Source organism: Patagioenas fasciata, chromosome 1, assembly GCF_037038585.1.
Source record: "Patagioenas fasciata isolate bPatFas1 chromosome 1, bPatFas1.hap1, whole genome shotgun sequence".
NCBI classification, from domain to species: Eukaryota; Metazoa; Chordata; class Aves; order Columbiformes; family Columbidae; genus Patagioenas; species Patagioenas fasciata.
This window is the reverse complement of record NC_092520.1, coordinates 115,305,406-115,321,446: the sequence shown is the minus strand read 5'-3', so window position 1 is coordinate 115,321,446 and position 16,041 is coordinate 115,305,406. Positions and strand designations below refer to the sequence as shown.

General features: G+C 34.7%; 1 protein-coding gene across 3 annotated transcripts in view; it reads right to left on the bottom strand.

Moving 5' to 3' along the window:
- Window positions 1-16,041, bottom strand: part of NLGN4X (neuroligin 4 X-linked) — a 177,497-nt gene that overhangs the window by 127,041 nt on the left and 34,415 nt on the right. The window contains exon 3 of one of the 3 annotated variants that reach the window (XM_065856030.2): window positions 3,738-3,804. The exons of the other annotated variants lie outside the window; for them this stretch is intronic. The gene's annotated coding sequence lies outside the window, so the exon portion shown is untranslated. The remainder of the gene's footprint in view (window positions 1-3,737; window positions 3,805-16,041) is intronic. 3 annotated transcript variants of the gene reach the window in all.

The following is a 16,041-nucleotide window of genomic DNA, read 5'->3' as shown; positions in this document are numbered from 1 at the left end:
ACAGGGTGTTTTAGGAGGATGTCCTGTCCTACACTGTGGGCAGCCCCACTCCAGCTGCTCCCTGACACTCAAAGTGGTCAGCCAGATATCAGTCAAGCAAAATTCCTCCTCAAGCATCACCTTCCCTTCTGATTACTGCTAACTCCTTTAACAACAGAAGTCAGTAGCAGACAATTGATTTTGAGTAGTGTTTTGTCATGCTCTCTCCCATCCTGGCTTTGGTATACATTTCTGACCATGCAAAACAAAGCAGATTTTCCAGTTGTACCAGACTGAGGATTTAATCTGTGCTCAGGGAGGAGCAGCAGATCCTAATGTCTTGGCACCCACACTGCAGAAGTTTGTAATAACATTACAGGAAAAGGAAATGTGGAATCAAGCACTGAGAAAAATGACAAAATTGAAGGAAGGACAGTGATCTAGATGATGAAAAATGGATAAAGAAAGAAAAAAAAAATGTGTGGGCAAACACAAAAGGAAAAGAGGAGACAAAACAAGAAAGAAAAGAGGAATGACAGACAAGAGTCAAGACATTACCAACATGGAGAGAATAAAAAATGGCAGCATGAAGAAACGTGGAAATCCTCAGTTGATAAACATACTAGAGATAATATATAACTGTCAAAAATGTGATTTAGTAAATAATATTTATCCATACTAATTACAGGGTGTCTTTGGATCAAATATCTAGTTATATGCCATCATTTTGAATGGTGTGAAAGGACAGCAAAAGGGAAACATTCATTATTGACCTGGAACTGAATTTGCTATCTGATTCCTTATCTAGGAAATAAGACCAACAAAAGTTAGCTTTGTGGGTATTATATCTACTCAGAAAATCTGCTTTAATTTCCCTGCCTTATCAGGATCATATACAAAGTTTGCATTTCTGACTCATGCACACATAGCCATTTAGATTTTAAGAATCTTGGATCTATAAAGAAACATCCTCTTGGCTAACACCCAGAATACTGCTAGCTCTTTCAGCCCCGCTGTCTGACCTATAACAGACCTGCAGTCTTTGCCAACCAGTGCAAAGACAGAAATAGTAGATAGTGATAAGTGCATTAACACATTAACTAGTCATCAGAACAAAAATAACAAATAACATGAAGCAGAATCTAGTGAAAAATTATCTTTCCTAATTGAAGTTATATGTTTATTTTGTTGGGGTTTGTTGTAAGCGTTTTACCATAAAGAATAATTTCAACAGCATATTATTAAATCATTATTTTAAAAATGGACTCATAATAACCCTAATTTAACATTGTAAACTTCAGTAGGGATGAGTATCTGAACCACATATTAACATTATTAATAGGTTAACCAAGTTACATGGCAGTATGATTTCTGCGGTAGTACCTTGCTGTTCAGTCACAGCAATTCAGCAGGTAAGAGGGACTTTTAGTGAATCAGAATACCGTCATTTGTCTTTTACACCACATTCTAACGTATCTCTTATTAATTAACTCTTGAAGATTTAAAAATTAGAAATGAAAAGAAACTAAAATATCAGTAATACAAATTTATGAACTATGATGTGTCCTTTCTTAAAATGAAAACAAATGTCAACTTTAAAAACATCATTATGAACCTTGAAGCTCGTCCAATGTTTATGTTTAGAAATAACTGAAGACAAAGGTGAATCATTTATATTATTTTTGTAAATGATGGAAATAAATCCTGAAAAACAATACAAATAATATACAAATGTTAAATTAACTTTTTTTTTTTTTTTTTTTTTTTTTAACAATATGTTGCGTTTATCCTCCTATGAATTTCTCTAATAAGTCTCTCTTTGGACAAGGTCAGTAAAACTCTCAGGTTAGAAAATACAATCACCATCTACTTCTCAGGAAATGGACACACATTTACACACATTATCATTGCTTCTTGGCTCCAGCTACCTCTGTTATTATGAATTTATCAGTTCCCATACACTATCAAAAATGACAATGGGATCGTAAGAAAAGCCTGTGTTGTCCCTAAGTTGTTTTTCAAAGCTGCAGCTCTCTCAATAATGAAAACAATTTGAAAAGCAAGTGGAGTGAAAGAAAACATGTGATGATCAAACGAACACCTCACTCCTTAAGCATTCTGTAAAAAAAACAGGTGTTTACATCTAATTATAAAAAGCTGTTATTGAACAATCATAGATACAGTTTCCCTGTTTTTTTTTCCTGTATGATAAACAAACAAACAAAGAAAACCAACCATCCAAAAAACCCCCACACCACATTATGGCGAGGAGGACCCAAGACTTACTGGAAATGCTCAGTTAAGATGGTTGCACTTATCTCACTGACTTTTGAACACTTATTTCAATTGGCATTGTACATAAGAAGCATGGACAACTTTCAGTGGTAAGATAGTTTTCATTATACTTTCTACTTCTTGATATAAATTGATGAAGATTGCAAATAAACATGAGCTATGAATATTAGGAAGTAAGAAACTTGGCATAAACTGTTTAAAAAATAAACTTTAAATTACTAACTATCCCCAAATTAGAAGTGTGCTCTACTCAGAACAAAATTTGACCATTCATGGTATGAATTTTAGATTCTTATGGCTGAATGGACACCACAGCCATTCAAATGTCTTTAGTTTGAGTTCAAGCGAGTTCATGACACACTCTCAAATAATAAGGTAGCAATTAACTTTGATTGCAAAGTGGTCTGAGAAGGTACTAAGTCTTTCTTGTTCAGAAAGAGTCCAATGCCTAAAATATGACCATGGACAGTGATCAGAAGATACATTTATTTATTTGATAGTCATTGTCTAATTGTGACTCCAAAGTCTTAAGAAAACACTACTCTTCCAAGTACATATTTTAGGGAAATGTACAAAAAATTTTCTTCAGTACAGTCTAGTAAAACTGCTGATTTAATTTCCAGCTTTTACTTCTGATATGACCTTGTAAAAGAAATGTAACACTCTTTGGGTCTCTCTTTTTTCTTTTCTGCACCTCTGTTTTCTTAAATTCAGATATGTTACTCCAAAAGCAAAAATTATGATCTCAAAGAAGATGTTCAGCCTTGAGTTCCTGTAGAGCAAAATTTGTTATGTCTGGAGTAAAAAAATAATTTATGGATATATAAAAATCAAAACATACATATAAAAATCACTATTTTATAGATATTATTTTAGGTTTGTACAGTAGACCTTTATAATGTGAATAAACCTTAAAAAATATCAAAGCTTCTTACTCATCACTGCTGCAACACATATAAAATAAACCTTTCTAACATGGAATGGACTTAACTTCTTTTAATTAATTAAGGTCAAATGACTAAAAAGGAAATTCTTAAGGGAATCTATAAGGCTCTGTCTAAATATTAAACTGGGAAATTTACAGTCCTCATTTCCCCGTCTTTGCCATTAACCCTATGGTATGCCTTCCTCAGTGATGGAAGAAAACTCTTGTCTGAACCAACTGAGAAACTGTCTGAGGGACTGACTGTTAGGCAATTTGATCTCTTGAGGCTTTTTAATGTTTAGAATTTGATATCTTCCTGTTGTTTTTCCAGTCTAAGAGAAGGAAGCATTACAAATGTTACCATAACCAAAAGCAGGGTGGGAAAAGCAACTTAAACCAACTGGGCATTTAGCACTCCCATCCCATTATATGGTAAAAAAAAAAAAAAAACAAACCAACCACAGTTGCTGCTCTATTATACAGATTCCTAGAACTGAATTACATGGGAGAAACAAGCATGATGTTTTCATTGCATTACCTAGTTCAGCTCCAAGGTGCTGGTAGTGCCTTCATTCATATGATAATGTCACAATTATGCACTCATCCTGGAAAAGGGAGAGTTGAGTCACTACCCTCATTAAACTGAAGAAGTCTACACCCACACCTCCCCTCTTTCAGGTTACAAACATTAAATTTCGAAGATCGGAATGGCTATGAGCACTGCTTTCACATTGTCATTTCTAAACTGAAAGACTTTTGCTCTGAGATTCTCACCCTTGGACTGTGAGAAAACTGTAACTTTGCAGACTCATAAAGCAAAAACTCTCCCAGATAGGTAGTCTCTACTTTCAAGCAAGCCTTATGCAGTTTATAGGACAGTCATTTAATTAAATACAAATTGGGACTGAGAATTATCTTTATTATGCTATCACATCATTAAACCTTTTCCAACTTACTCTTCTTCTTATATTTTCTTTCTTTGCTAGAAAGTGTACAACTTCACCAGCAGAGGGGAAGAACATCCCCTAACTTCTGTCCCTGTGTTGCTTTCCTCTTATCTTAGCGGGCTTTCTCCAGCTAAATGCTGTCATGAGACCCTTATATTTAAGAAGATAGAGAACTTATCTCAGCAAGACAAATCTCCATAAAACATTATAAAGAATAGGATCACCAAAATCACTCAATAGATTTTAGAAGACAGTAACAAGGAAATCATTCCTGTTACCTGCTGCCTTTTGCTTTACCTACCAACCGTTGAGCTAAAAATCCCATCTAGAAAGGGTCTGTCTCATATACTCTGCTTAATATCCTGTCTATGCTCAGTTAATAATGAAGTGTGAAATTCCTAACTTTCTAGTTGACATAAGTCCTGGGAATTGTGAATCATGTACTGTGGACCCCTAAAAGCTAAGCAGAATATTAACATAAGGAAATTCTGTTATGGATCCTGATCTCTGTTTTTACACCAGTGAAGTAAGCACTGGAATCTAGGTCTAAGCAGTAAACTAAACAGGACTAGAGCATGGGCTCTAGCATTGTCCTGCCACAGGACTCGTACTTTGTAGCTACATCACCTTCCAGACATTGCAGAGGCAAATCAGGGAGAAGGACAGGCTGGAAGTTCTCAACAGACAGTACAGAAAAGGTAGATCTCCTTCGTTTTTTTTCAGGTAAACCAGATCTTCACTACAGAGATGAAAGTTGTGCCATGCTGTGTGGTCTCAGGGGCAGAGAACAGGACTGAACCATTTTATTTATTAAGAGACAGTCTCAGGGTCAGAACCACGCCTAGCTTTCCTCAATGGATGTCTGCAGTCCAATGTTTACTATACCTGTTTTTATGTAGTGTACATTTTTTGCTTAAATATAGAAAATGGGGAATAAAATAAAGTTTATATTCCCCCAGAAAATAAATGTAATATGGCTGCCATCTGACATCAGATATGTTGACAAACCTGTGATATAAGAGGAAATACACAACAAGAATAACAGCAAAATTGGGATTAATTTGTAAAACAACACTAAAAGCTGAATAATTATTAAACAAAATCCAACAACAAAATCTAGAAGCCTAAGAAACAGATTTCTGAAATTCCATCCTTTTGGAAATACAAGTTCTAAAATTGTTACATGAAGTAGAAAGAAGATACAATACAAAGAATAATTCCATACCCATTCAAGCTTGAAAAAGATGTCTTGATTTCAGTTACTTGGGGTTTGGGTTGTTTTTTTTTAATCACTATTTTTTCAATTTTAACTGTTTGTTGCCAAAACGGCAGCAGGAAAAGAACAGAAAGCTAGGCTCGGATGGGAAAAGAGAAATGTAGAAAAATCAAGTGCTTTGTAGGGAATTTTCTTTTCAGTTAAAAAAGTCCTCTGTTTCCAACCCCACCCTTCCCAAGTGATAAAAATCAGATCATTTTTAATGCTCTTTTAAAAACTCCAAAAGAAATCTCAGAATTACTAAGTGAATGATTTTCTCTTAGGTGAGAAAAATAAACTAAATTTCTCAAAATTGTCTGCATGATAGCCCTTATCATTCTACTACACACATCACTTCAAAGTCATCTCACACTTAGTTAATTATATTTTCTTGCATCAAAGGCTTTTCAGAACTCTAATGTAACATATCTCTGTTGGATTTGTGTGACAGGGTTTTGGTAGCTGGGGGGTGACAGGAATGGGTTCTATAAGAAGCTGCTAGAAGCTTCTCTCATGTCCAACAGAGTCAATACCAGCCAGCTGCATGATGGACCCACCACTGGCTAAGGCCGAGCCCACCAGCGATGGTGGTAGCACCTCTGAGATAACAGAATTAAGAAGGGGAAAAAGTGCTGTGCAACTGCAGGTGGAGAGAGGAGTGAGAAAATGCTCCTGACAGGACTTGTGGATCTGTGGAGAGAGGGGCCCAAGCTGGAGCAGGTTTGTTGGTAAAGCAGCTTCAGTGGGTACATGGCATCCAACCAGGGTCAACCCACCACAATATTGTATTTGCTTTGTAGTATGTAAAACTGGTATCTGAGTAGGAAAGGAAAGCCAACAACAAATGCAGAAATTGTAATTTCTCTTCCTGTTCACCCTACCACTCCCATTATTGAAGTTTCCATCTTTGCCTAGCACAACAAAAAGGTACCTCCTTGACTTTGGACACAACTCTATAGTTCATGTTCATGTCACTAACTGTGTGAAAAAGTTAGATATTCTATCTACTCTGGAAGCATACACTTCAGGCAGCAGTTTTTCCTACTGTAACATAGGTATTTGACATTCAAAATTAGTTGAAGCCAATCACCATGACAACATCCTGAAGATTATGCTTAGGGAGTCCAAGTCATTAGCCTAGATTAGCCATCTAACTGTCCGATAGCTGAAGTACAGGAAGATGATTCCTTCTCTCACCTTTTACAAACAGAATTAACTCTATAACCATGATACACAAAGTTTAAAAACTCATCATTTTCCTGTTTCAAACCAAGTTCTCATGACTAAGATCAAGAAGAATATATACTGCTCTGAGTTTTTAATAGCTTTTGTCTGTTCTCTGATTAATTCTGCTGTTGGTTGATTAAAGATGATCCAGCATCCATTGGTAAGAAATTGATTATACAGACTTTATAATAAACTTCCAGCTATTTTGTCACCTACCATTCAGTTCTTTTCATCTTCCTCCTATTTATTATTGTTATTACCAGCACAGCCATCTCTGTGTTATCTTGAAAACTCGGCTGCATGGTATTTTCCTCAAAGCAAAATCACAGCTCTGTGAACACTGTTATCCATTCATTTTGACCATCTACACCTAACATCAGTATGTACTGACAGAACCAATAGGTTTGTGGGAAAACAGTATAATTTTAGAAATGTATGTTTATATTGCTTCTGTCTTTCAGCTTGACAGAAAACATGTTTCCCCTGACATTTTTGATGCAATAAGTACTATTTATGAATGGCTAACAGGACCCATGTAACACTATCATTATCATAATATTTAGCACTTTCCACCTGTTTTCATAGGACTGCAAAACTACATGGTTACTTTCAATATTTCTAAGGGATAAAGAAATGAATCATACGATTTTTCACAGATTTCTTTGACCATTTAACAGATACATACAACAGTACTCACACTAACTGCACTGTAGATTCATACATGGTATAAATATCTGATCACAGTTGAAAAAAGTGAACAGAGGAAGGCAAGCAAATACACTAGAACCTTTCATAATGAGGACAAATAGTTTTTAACAACATGATTTCATGAGAAAACACTATGTTCCGTTACCTTTCCAAAACCCATCTTATTGTACTCCTCTGCTTAAAAACCTGGCCTCTTATAAAAATATCTTCCATCGTTTTCCTATTTTGCACATGGCCTGCACTTTAGATGGTCCCTCGTCTAATTCTCAAATCTTTCTCACAGAGTGTATATCACTTGTTTCTTCTTTTCTCCAAATCATAATTCTTTCCCGCAGATCTGTTCTTCTCCCTGGTCATTTGTTTCAAGTTTCTTTTTCTCTTTATACATATATGTAAAATATATGCATAAAATATATGCCATCAATTCAATCAGTGTCAAATTGATTTAAATTTTGTAAAGGGAATTTATTTCATTTATTTTTGGAAAGGATTTCTGTTTTGTTTTGTTTTGTTTTTTGTCATATCCATATGGGATGATATTGCAGAAACAATAGAATAGTAGACAATGTGTAGCTTCTCAATTAACTAGGAAGAACTGATCTATTTTTTTCTGCCCTCAGTCAACTGATTTAGGTCAGGATTGGAAAAAATATACCTTGTCACATGGCAGGAGTTACAGCTTCCTGTGTGCTACTACTATATCATCTTAAGAAATCCCACTAATAAAGCATAAAACCAACCAAAAGTATCTACCACAAAGTAAAGCAGTCAATTAATAGAACAGATGGAGGTCAGGGCAGACAATTAAATCCTTTTCACAGAGGACAAGATTATTCTACTTCATATTGGAGTTATGTCAGTAATTCCCGTCTGATCTGACTTATACTTTTATTCTTCAAAATCATTCCTTTCATAATGCCTTCTTTGGCCTGATAAAGAAAGATCCATCATCTAAAGGTCTTGCTTGCTGCTGTATATAATTATGTATTTTTAAAGTGTTGAGAAAGTGCACCTATGTTTTATCAGCAGTATTTTTACTGATTCCTAGAACAAGAAAATCAAATATTCTTTTTGCCTTTGTTTAGACAGTTGCTACTATCCTTGAATTCTGCCCCCAAAAGGGATGACAGAACCACCACCTTGGCAAGTTGCTAACTATTTTCTTTTTGGAGTTTAATATTGTTTCCTATATGCACAAGACAACCATCCAAGTTATCTTTGCTAAATTTTGTACCAAAATAGTTGTATTTCTATACATCAGATCTACACTGGTAGTACTAAAAACTGTAAGTACTGTTATCATATTCTGGCAATAATGATGACATTTTTTGTATTTCAACATGAAGGTTTAAGCTACCAGTAACTCTGAGTTATTTAATTTTCTTTTCTGATTTTGTTTATTTCCTGTATAAACATTTCAAATGCTAAACCATAAACAGCCACAGGGGGAAAAAAAAAAAAAAAGAAAAAAAAAGAAAAAAAAAAGAAAAAAAACAGCTAAAGATTTAAATCAAATTGTCCATGAGAAAATTTTTAATTAAAAAAATCAGCATCAAATTAACCCATTTTTTTTTTAAACTACAGGTCATTTGGAGAGAAGAAAAAAAGTCTAATATTTCAATCCAGAATATCATGATCACAACAAGCATAAAAGTTATGATAACTCTTTAACTTATTTTTAAAAATTAACTTACACTGTAGTAATATTTCAAAGTTAACAAGCTCAGAACCCTGTTGCTCTCATACTGTGCTAGTATTTAAAAGCACTGAAATGTCACCGCTCTAAAAGACAATGTAGCTGTCAAGACAGTTATTTTTTTAGTGTTATGGCTGTGATTGCTCTGTCACAGCTCCAATTTCCATAGGGGAAATTCTAACACATTCATTTTCTGTCTCAAGTTCATCTATTGAAAACTCTTGCTTTGTAAATTAATAAACTCAGGTTACTTAGTTTCTACACTACCATCAAAGCTTTGTCTTTCAGATATGCCTTCTTCAATTAATTCTACCTTCAAATTAATTTGCAGTTTATCCTGAGAATAACAGATCTGAATTCCTTGTGCCCTTATGTAGCTTATTACCTCACTGTTTATACTTTTGTTTTCAGTTGTGATGGCTCCCTAGTTTGCTGAAAATCAATTCTAGTTCTACCATTGGTTGAACTTTGTATTATAGTCTCACATCATTTTACTCAATTAGTTGTGTTTCACTAATACTTAATGAAAAATTTGAAACAATGATTATATCAGTATCCTTTAAAATATTTACTTCCACTTCATTTGGACAAATAAAGTGTATTTCTTGCAACCACCCTTCTTTAAACAGAACTGTAGTAACAACAGATGCTCAGTTTCTATCATCCATCCTTTAACTTTTCAATTCATCATTATACAAGCTTGTAATAGAAATTTTTGTTGGTTTGTTTCTTTGTTTACCCTCCTTTCTAATATTTCCAGGTAATGAATACGAAAGGAACATACTGTTATTTTAAATCCATAGGAAGAAAAGTTGAATTGCTCTTAAAAGAAGATCACAGGATCTTAATTTGTTTGGAAGGGATCTCTGGAGATCATCTTGTCAAACCCCTCTGCTTAAGCAAGGATGTCTAAATGTTGTTGCCCTGGACCATGTCCAGATGCCTGGTGAGTATCTCCAAGAAGAGAGACTCTACAACATCTCTGGGCAACCTATGTCAGTGTTCAGTCACCCTCATAGTACAAAAGTAACACCTGTTATACAAACAGAAAACAAAACAAAACAAAAACAATATGTAACACTGTCACCCAGATAAACTACTATTTTATTTAAAAGTAAATGTATTGAAAAGACTGGGGCATGTGCAGTAAGAAGTATTTTTCACTCACAACTGCCATATCATAATCACTAGAAACAATATTCACATTAATACTTTTGCTAACAAACAATAGCCTTCCAATTTATGTGTTGTCTTTTTTATTTTCTTACAAGAATTCAGTATCAGACACTTCTTACAATAAAATGTCATTGAAACAAGCCAATCAACTATCATTCAAATGAAAAATAAAAGAATTATGATTACCCAAATATAGCTTTCATTTTCAAAGCTAAAGTGACATAGAAATATAGCATTTGAAATAAATATTTTGAAAACTGAATTGTAGCTATATTAAAGATGTTTTATTATCTGTTTATGCTGTGATGTGATTTTAATTAGCATGCACTTGAGAATAGAAAACCTTATTTAGAACTTTTTTTTTATATTTATAGGTTTCCCAATTTTAAAAATTATGCTAACAGAACTTGATAATTCTGTCAAAAGTCTTGAATTTGAGGGTTTTGGGTTTTTTTCATTTCTCTAAAATCAACAGGGTTACAGTACTTGGATCAGTATAACATGAATTTCATAAGTACGAATAACTTAATTTCCCCAAATAAAGGCCAGGAATGCCATTACATGAGTTGAGACAGCATTCAGATCGGCTTCTTAAAAGCAAATTTGGGCATGGAAATAACTTCTGCTTTTAAAAAAGCCCTCTTTTATTACTTGAGTTAATAATCTATAAATATGGTGCAAGTGTTTTCTACACAGTACAAATTAACAGATAACTTTACTTGGAAATTAACTATGGTAATAGTTATTTACTGTTACACCTCTCATTACAAAATAGGTGTGCTTCATTTGCCAACTAATGTGCTATAAGCAGAAGCTCTTTCCATTGTTTCCTTTGATTTACATGTCCAGCCATTCTATGTATGTGTGTATCTTTTTTAGAGGGATGCATGACAAAAAAAGTTAGTTTTTAGAGTTTTGCATAAAACTTTGTGTATTTTTATGGAAAAATATTAAACTAGAAATAGCTACAATGAAATAAGAGAATTATTGAAGCACTTCAGTAATATTTTATAATCAAGACAAAGTTTTTCTCTTTGCAAGGACTCTGGCAACATAGCTTTACATGCAAAAGATATTAATTTCAAAAGCTGTCTAAAAACCAGTGCAAATACTTGTCTTCTAATCTAATATCCTATTTGGTGACATTATTTTTAAGAAAGAGTAGGCTGTAATTCAGAGTAACAGATTGCTCATTATTCATAGGTAATTTACAAAGACTTTTGTCTCATCTTTATAAACCAAATTCATGACATATGACTACCCACAAAAGTAACGCCAGTAATATGACACAGCGTAAGAAATATCACCTACATACCTCTAAAGCAAAGCACAAAGCCTCAACTGGTAGAAGCAACACAATCTTTCAGGACAATTAACTCTACTGACTGCAAATTACATTTGAATTAAATGCATTACTTAGTTCCAGATAAAAGAGCTTTGTTTCCACGATGGAAAGCTGAAACACAATTTGAATAGACATTTGGTTGTACATTACTAATTTCTTACACTAACAAAAAATAACAGATTTTTAAGATTACAACTAAGCACCAAATTTTGTCAGTTATGTGCTACATTCATATTAAAATATAAAAATTGAAGCTGGTTTTGCTAGGATTCTGTGAATAGTTGTGTAAGGTTTAAATCCATGTTCACGCTGTGTGCACAAATGGGCAAATCTCTATCACTATCAATGCAGCTGCAACGAGGTGGAAAAGAAAATAGTGTAAGTTCATACCTGTGCAGGAAAAGTGGTGACTATAATGCCTGAGAACAGACCGAATCTGAATTTTACTTGACCTGACTAGTTTTACCTACACACAAATAATTCTGAACTCTTATTCAAGTAGTGGATAATTGCCACATATGTGTTGTGTTCCCTTTCTTTGTCTTTTTCCTTCAAAAAGAACAACAGAATGCAAAGCAGTAGAGCTGAAATAAAATATCTTTTTTTGATAATGAACCTTGTAGAAAGAGTATTTTAGATACTTTCACCTTCTATATTATAAGATTTAATAGAAAAATGTTGTATGTATGTATTTTGTGCATAATGTCAATAGAAAATAAAAACAAAATACTGCTGTAAAATGTAGAATACCAGATATCTGGGTCTAAATTGGCATGCAATTCAAGATAAATGTATTTTATATTCACATATACAAACAAACACATTTACCTTCAGAATCAAACAGTGATTTACAGTTCTAAGACATTTCTACAAGCTGTTTGGCTTCCTGCTGGCAAAAGCATTTTATTTTTTTTTCTTTTGAAAAAGAAAGAAATATGTCATCATCTTCCCCAGTCACTCAACAGCTGTATCAATTTGTTTTCAGGACAGTGATTAGCATAATTGTGGTGGATTACTGGCATTTGGCACAGAATAGAAATCCTTTGTTATTTTTCACCATTGAAGAACTATGCTACATTGTTTCCTCAAGCTATGCAATCCTAGTTTTTTTTAAAGATTCTTAATCAAATGAAGTATCCAGTCAGCTTCTCAAAAACAAAACTCAGACTATTTTGCTCTCCTCCAGCCTTCTCTGCAATATCCACATTCCCAAATTAATTCCTTGCAGTACGGTACAAACAGTGCCTCATTTTCTCAGCATTTACTCCACTTATAAGAATAAGAAGACATCTGAAGACCTCTTCAGTCGTTTGCTTCCCAAGAGGTTAAATCCAAAAAATCCTGGGTATCAAACAAAAGATTTATATTCAGAATGGGATCCAGATATTCTTCACGTGATACACTAGTTAACCTTAAAAGTACATAAAAATCACATATACCCCCTCTTTTGTATTGTAATACTCTCTGGGGTCCAGAGCTTTCTGAGGTCAATAGGGAACTAGGAATTTTAGTTAATGCAATCTAGAAACATACTGAGAACATATAGGTCTATGAGTTTGTGTATGCAACCCTTCTACATACAGCTAGCAGATATGACATGGGACCTACAGGACATCCGGACCCTCTGCAGTGGTGCTGGAAATTTTACTTTGAAAACTGTACTAGAAGTCTGTTTTTAAGAACCAAAATCTCTCTCAAAGAACCAAAAACCTTAATTATCCTGAATTTGTTTGATAACCAATGTTGCGCCATGGCTAGTACACACATCTGTTAAATTAGCTGAAAATAGCCATGAGAGTATTATTCAAAAGGGTCTCAGCTTTATACAATTTCTTAAAAACAAACAAGCAAACAAAAACACTTTGCGATCATTACTGATTTTCCACCTGTTTTATCCCCAAATCCCAGTTCCATGCTGAGCTGTCTATAGTGTTACCTATGAGTGCTGTATGTGTGTTAAAACTAATCAGTTATTGTATTAATGTACTAGGCCATTTACTTTAATATCCTTGCATGTACATAAGCATGTATAGATAATCACTATATGATATTAGGTAGACAAATCACAGAATCAGAGAATGATTTGGGTTGGAAGGGACCTTAAAGATCACCTAGTTCCAACCCTCCTACTCTGGACAGGGACACTTTCCACTAGATCAGGTTGCTCAAAGTGCCATCCAAACTGGCCCCGAATGTTTGCAGGGATGGGGCATCCACAGCTTCTCTGGGTAACCTAGTCCAGTGTCTCACCACCCCTCAAAGTAAAAAAAAAAATAAAAATAATCTTCCTCATATCTTGTTTAAATCTACTTTTTTTTTTTCAGTTTAAAACCATTGTCCCTTGCCCTGGTAAAAAGTCTCTCTCCACTTTTCTTATAAGCTCCTTTTATATACTGAAAGGCTGCAATAAGGTCTATCCAGAGCCTTCTCTTCTGCAGGTTGAACAACTCCCACTCTCTCATCCTGTCCTCACAGGGGAGGGGCTCCAGCCCCCTGATCATGTCCATAGCCCTCCTCTGGACCCACTCAGACAAGTCCATGTCCCCAGAGCTGGATGCAGTACTCCAGGTGGGGTCTCACCAGAGTGAAGTAGAAGGGGAAAATTACCTCCCTCGACCTGCTGGCCACACTTCCATCATACAGTCCAGGAAACAATTTGCTTTCTGGGCTGCAAGTGCACATTGCTGGCTCATATTCAATTTTACATCCACCAGTATCCGTAAGTCGTTCTATGCAAGGTTACTCTCAATCCCTTAATCTTCCGGCTTCTACTGATACTGGGGATTGCCCCAACGCACGTGCAGGACCTTGCACTTGGCCTTGCTGAACTTCATGAGATTCTCATGGGCCCACTTCTCAAGCCTGTCAAGGTCCCCCTGGATGGCATCCCTTCCCTCAAATGAATCAATTGTACCACGATCTTGATATCAATCACAGACTTGCTGAGGGTTTACTCATGCCCACTGTCCATGTCATTGATTAAGATATCCTAAAGTATTGTCTCAGCATGGACCCTTGAGAGACACCACTAATTTTGGGTTTACACCCGTAACCAATGTGGCCCTTGGTTTCATAACCTACGTTAAAACATGCATAAAAAGAATTACATTCTATGGTTGTCTCCTGTTCTAGAAACTGGACTGGATGATCCCAGAGATCACCTCCTGTCAGTTGTTTCTAAAAACAACTTAAACTACAGTGTGCAGCACTCAAATTAAGTCAAGTAGGCTCCAGAAGGGCATCAAATTTTGCTGTTACACAGAGCTATTCCTTTTATATAAATACTGAGGAAGGTAGCAGCTCAACAGCTAATGGAAGGTGAAAAGTTATTTAATAAAAGGTATAAATGGTCTTCCCTTGCTGTACTACTGAGTTGTCCGAACAAAACAAACATAACACGTCACTCTCTTATAGTTAATGAATATGCAGTGGGTTTTGAACCTTGATAGCATGAGGACAACTTCTTACATGTAATTCATTTATGCTGGGACCATATGTTCAAAAGCTTTAATGTTCTTAGAAAGAAACAATATTGAGGTATTTGAATGCTTTTTTTGAGTTAAAAGTTCCCTGTAGAAATTGATATAGCACCACTTCTTGTTCAGTAGAGTAGATTTAAATCACATGAGTCACAGTGATAAAACATTTTTAAGTTCTAACATTGCAGATAGTAGCAAAATTTGCACTCCAACTCCTTGAACTGAAGATGACTCAATTTTAAAAAAACCTGTAATCAATCAAATGAGCTGTCTATACAAAACACACTGTGTGATTATTTTCTGTTTCACTTTCACTTGCTTACTCATGATGTTATGACTCAGTGAACTCCTGTTAGCCATCCAGTCTGCATAATGTCGAAATCACACAATTTTAATAGTTTTCATTATTGTCCCAAAATGTTTTATGTAATCTAATGTCCAAATTGTATTTATGGAATTGTTACTTAGATAAGACTAGTTTACGCTTTTTGAAGATTTAAGGCAGTCATGACTCACACTTATTTTCCAGTGGACCTAAATCACTAAAAAACTGCTAAACTATGTCCTGAAAATTTGTAGTAGAGCTAATGATTTTAGGTAGAAGTGTTAAAATTATTCAATTTCATTGCTACCTGAAAGTGAATTAAATGGCCTAGAAGGTTTTGATGTTTGTTATTTCATATTTGAATAATATTGGAAATACTTCATATTCCCATTTCTCACTTGAGCTCTTCAGAAATCCACGTATTGTTGGAGATCATTGGAGTTTACCCAAATTTAAGTACTTTAAGTCAGTCATGCTGAAACACATAACTAAATGTAGCAATAAAAAATGAATGGATACTCCACTACAAATTCAAATGGAGGTAAGGAATTCTTTGTATTCATTAAAGAATCTGAACATTTTAATTCCAGTATTCACAGAAGGTCTAACACTGAGTGTCTCTACCTTCAATGGCAATTGTATCACAATATCAGTGATGTAATAAATTTGTAGATATCAGATTTA